Source organism: Olea europaea, chromosome 2 (genome assembly GCF_002742605.1).
Source record: "Olea europaea var. sylvestris chromosome 2, O_europaea_v1, whole genome shotgun sequence".
Taxonomy (NCBI): domain Eukaryota; kingdom Viridiplantae; phylum Streptophyta; class Magnoliopsida; order Lamiales; family Oleaceae; genus Olea; species Olea europaea.
In genome coordinates, this window is record NC_036238.1 from 8,718,193 (window position 1) to 8,723,238 (window position 5,046).

Consider the following 5,046-nt stretch of genomic DNA (forward strand, 5'->3'; position numbering starts at 1 on the left):
TATGCATTTCACGTTACTTTGTGCTCTATAAGATGCATTATATTCGTACTATATTGTTGTACTATCTTAATTTGCATGATATTTGGATATAATAGATCATATTCTTCAACCATACATAATCTTGATTTGCTTCATTGATTGCAATAAAGTTGTAATGATTTGAAAATATTTCTATCAAAGTTAAATTTCCATGCATCCATAATATAGTTGTATTTCACGTGTAAACACAAATCAAGTTTGTGATATAGCTTTATGTAGATCGAAAACATAACCTGCATTTGCATATTCTACATATATAAAAGAGCCTAACATTGGCCGGACAAGTGTTGCAATTTCCCATTGTCCTTTTTTTTTTTTTTTTTTTTTTTTCATCTTCACCCAACCTTATCTCCATTTCACACGCCATTTTACTTACCCACAAAACCATCTCCTTGTCTATTTTCACACGTGAAAGAAATAGCCAATATTTTTATCCAAAAATTAAGGAAAATCGGATGACTAAAGCATTACCTCAGGCGTGATTGAAGCAAAGGAAAAACAACTGTCCGTCAAGCTAATTGCTCCGACGACAGTTGCGGCTCAAATTCCGGCCCACCAAGTTTTGTCTCTGCGAAGCGTGGAGCTTCGTGAGGTCTCCGCACAGTTGCCTCCGGGCATCGTGGATCTCGACTTCGACTCAGAATGTAATCTTTGGTGTATTGTTCTGTTGGTGTTCCTCCTACTGCCGGCCCTAGGGCATGAAAAAAAGGTGGAAAATTTATAATATTGGAATTGATCTCTAGCAACATTGATCGCATCTTCCTCTCCTAATCAATCAGAAATAGTGAGAACTCTTGATATCTCTCAATTCGAAAATCCAGGATTTGACCTCTTCTTTGTTGTTCCAGTCAATCTCAAACAATCCAGGCGATGATAGGGCAGGCTCGCCATTTTTATTTACCCGGAGTAAGATCAGTTGAGCAAGTAGGAATGACAGGGGATAGCCCAATTTTTTATCTCCTAACTGTGTTTCTACTTCTTCTTATAGTTTATTCACTTCTCATTTTGTGTTGATTTTACTTTTTTACTGCTTCATAGATTGTGCACTTCTAATAATGTTTGGTGTGCTAGCTAATGATTTTCAACAAATTACAAATTAAACTTATAATGAATGTTTGGATGGAACAAGCGAATCATGAAGTAAAGTTGTTCGATGAAATGCCTCAGTAAAGCAATAACGTTATAACAAATTTTAACATTGTCTATTTAGTTTCCAGGTGGAGAGTTCTACATGGCGTGGCTAGTTATTGTACTCTGGATGCAAAATTTGTCGTGAATTCTTCCATGATGCCAAAGCTACATTCTTAAATGATGGTAATGAATCATGTTTGTCTATATCTCTATAAATATGATTACGGATGTTGCCTTTAAATAAGTTTTTTTCAAAATTATTTTGTGTTGTTTGCCACTAGGAATGGTTTTCCGATAGAGAAACGTCTTGCTGGTTATTGCGGAGAGTCTGGGTAGGTTTGAATTCCAAAATTTTATGTTTTACTCTGATCTGCATTAATAATAGAGCTTTGCTGCCTGGGTTTTTGAATATCAAAGATCTACTTTATTTTATTAAGTTATTTATTTTGTTTCTTGGGATTTGTACTTTGCTGCAGTGGTGAATTTTCATTAAAACAATAGGAATGTAAGATGAATTCCAGTTAACTTGGAATGATATTGGAAATTGAAGTTATATTGTGTAGCACTTCCGGGGTTTTCAAAAATAAATGTTGTTTTAATTTAAATATTTAAGTATTTCTACACTTGTTGAAAATTTAAAAAGGAAAAAATTAAGGCCTCATAATAATTAATCGCTTACGCCTCAAAATTCTCAGGGCCACCCTGCTCTCACACTTCATTCTCCAATTCACCAAGTTTCCGCAGTCATTTACTCTATTCCACGGGTAAAGTTTATTTCTTATATTTTTATCTATCATTTTGAGGGGTTGAGATTGTGGGTTTTGGTTTTTTTTTGAGATTTATTGAATCGAACACATTTGTAAACTAATGCCTCTATCTTTGTTTGTGAAAAAAAGAAGAATGTTATTTTGGGGATGGAATTTCACGAATTGAGATTTTGTTCATGCCAAGCAATTTATTTCCTTACTTTGCATCTATATAGAATTTTCAATTTCCCTGTATATTAATTGAATAGGTGTATGCTTATTAGGAAGAGATATGCAAGTAACGTGCAAGGAATTTGATATCTTTTGGTAAAACCATTGCTTTGTAAAGAGTTCATCCCCTGCTAAATCTGTGTGGGTTTAGGGGTTTTCCTTTTAAAAGGCATGCTAATGCTTTTGGGTTTTTGACAGTTGGAATAGTGGTTCTTCACAAGTTCAATTGAGACTCATTAGTTTTTGTCTAGCAAATCATCCTTTGTGAGACCTTAGCAAATATCAATTTTTATACTTTGCCACAAAACATCTTCCTCAATAAAAGCACTCAACAAGTATATTGTTTTCTTAATTTTGCCTTTGTTCTTAGTTCTTAATACTAAATAAAGAGCTCATGGAGAGTTAATGAGTTGAGTTTGTGGCCAAAATTGATTAAATAGAACTAATATCCAATCGCAATCTTTAATGGTGGAATATTGACGTCTCGCTAAAATAGACTTTCTCAAGATCTAGCAAGTAGGAAAAGGAAAAGGACAAGAAATTAGTGTTAGAATACTCAATTTCCTAAATCTTCCATTTAAACCTTACTTGATTATTAGAAGTTTCTTGTCATCTTCTCATTAGCCCTATCAGCCCCAACAACGAAGAGGAAAAGGAAAACAGAACAACAGTTCTATTGTTTGCTACATGCTATGTTCTTGGTTCTATTTCATAGCATTTGATAGTGCCATTTTAGTTAAGTTTTACATGATGACATTAGTCACAGATATTGTTTCATCTTCATTTGAGGCAACCAAAGTTCAAGTAGCAATTGAAGACGAGCCATTTTTTGGATGAAAATTATTTTTGAGTGAGAGAAAAATATGAAATTGGAATTACATTTTTAATTTTTTATCTATAAACTCTTATTGTTATACTTCAAAAATCTTGTATCCAGTACTAGTTTCTATATTTGATCTGAAGGTTTTACCAATAATAATAGCTATGATTGTAATTATTATTAGCATAATGATGTTGATATTCATAGATAAGATCTAAGATTCTTGTCATCAATTGGAAAGTTAAAGATTTGACCAATTTTGTGAGTATTTGTAATCTCTATTTCATCTTCTGGTACAGGTAATTGATATTGTTGTTATTTTCACTTCTCATGATAACAATCTCAAGCAACACTCTATTCCATTTTAGGTATAGTTCAGAGCTTAATGTTCTCTAGATTCAAGCGCCCGGGTAACACTGATCAAGGATAAGAAGAAAGATGGTATGGTCCCTTCTTTATCTTTGTCATTAGCAATATAAATTAGATGAAAAGTGGTAATATTGGGAATTTTATCCTTCTGCAAATTACCAAGGACTTCAGCAATGATAACAATGTTATTTTTTCGGGGGTTGATGCCCATCAGATTCTCTTAAGTTTCCTATATCATATTACCTTTGGATATTTAATTATATAATCAGAAGCATGTCCGAGAAGTGTTTATCAGTGTTTAACTTGTTATCCATTTTGTTCATCATTCCTAGTGCAAGCCATTTAACCATTCTCACTTGCCAATCAAATTTCGTGATTTTGCAGGATTGAACTTGTGGTTCATTCTGTACAAATTTTAGTTGCTGTAGCAGTATATTATAGGCAAAAAGGATATTTCACAGGAGCCATGATTTTATTATCAAATTGTTAGAGCTATTTTAAAGTTAAGAAATATTGCTCAAGGTTTAACTTCTTTCAAGCCTATTCTAGGCTACATTAACGATGTTAACAGGTTTGATTATTCAATTGCTAATGGTTTAGTATTTGAAGAGTGTGTTTCTTTGTGCTGTGTTTACTACTAGAATTAAAAAGAGTGAAAAGAAAGCTGATTAATTGAGATTCACGCTTAGCGTATTATGAATAATTACATTTTACAGTTAGAAGAATATCACACTTAGTTCTTCTATCTTATTTGAATCTTATACGTGTTTCGAAAGGGAATTTGTTACTGTTTTCTGGCAATGAAGCATAAGAAGGAAATTTGTAGAGACAATTCATATCCTATCATTTATATTTTTCCAAACAATTTGACTTGATGGAGGGTACATCGTCTAGAAATGAATAAGCAGGTGTGGAATGTGTAAACAATGGAGATTTCGTATTTGAGAAGCCCTTTTTATATAATCCCAATGTTAAATCCTTGCCTATTTAATTGTATTCCTAATATTTCTATGGCAAGTTTGGAAGGAATTGGTTGTTGTTAGATTGGCTACTTCTTTAAGAATGCATATCCGTTCGACAATTACCATACATATATATTTAACATTCAGCAACTAACATGTAACGCACGTTTTCCTCACTAGTCCCACTAAAAAAATCGTAATTTTTGTGCGTTTTTCATTATTAAAGTAATCACTACTTTATGTACACGTATATAAGTTTTTTCTTCATAAAATTGCATATATTTGGTCAAGTTGGAAATTAATTTAATCATGCAACGGCCTATTTTCAACATGTTTGGCAGTTTTCAATGTTTTAATGAGTTAATTTCAATTCATTATCACCACCCACCTGCATTGGCAGCCCATGTTTGGTCATGTTAGCATTCCTTTTTCTGTCTTTTACTTATTGTTCGTCAATGTTGGTTGGGGATTCTCTATAAATATCTTACTTCTTAATGTCTCCATTTTTTCTTTTTTAAATGCATATATTCCGATTAATTAATTTGATTTGTCGATTTACTTAATCTAGAGAAGAATCCATAATGTAAAACCAGCGTATTGGCAGGTTTGACTGTTGCTTATGACATATTCGTGGACTAGTTTGATCGTCAAATTTAAAAGACAATCTAGACTTGCCCATAGGGTTTAATTTGGACACTATCTACCCATTTCGAGACCCCTACATTGAGAAGTTAAATTTTATGAGCAT

General features: G+C 32.7%; 1 long non-coding RNA gene across 6 annotated transcripts; it reads left to right on the forward strand.

Annotated features, from left to right (window-relative positions):
* The first annotated feature begins 367 nt into the window (after nucleotides 1-367).
* Nucleotides 368-4,474, forward strand: LOC111410415. 6 transcript variants are annotated; one of them, XR_002705688.1, is made up of 5 exons: nucleotides 368-1,353; nucleotides 1,452-1,502; nucleotides 1,866-1,934; nucleotides 3,336-3,408; nucleotides 4,113-4,474. It is a non-coding gene; the product is annotated as an uncharacterized LOC111410415 (long non-coding RNA). The 6 variants fall into 6 exon arrangements; XR_002705686.1 differs by lacking the exon at nucleotides 4,113-4,474 and adding an exon at nucleotides 3,721-3,944 and having other exon boundaries at nucleotides 369-1,353; XR_002705687.1 differs by having other exon boundaries at nucleotides 1,866-3,408.
* The last annotated feature ends 572 nt before the right edge of the window (nucleotides 4,475-5,046 follow it).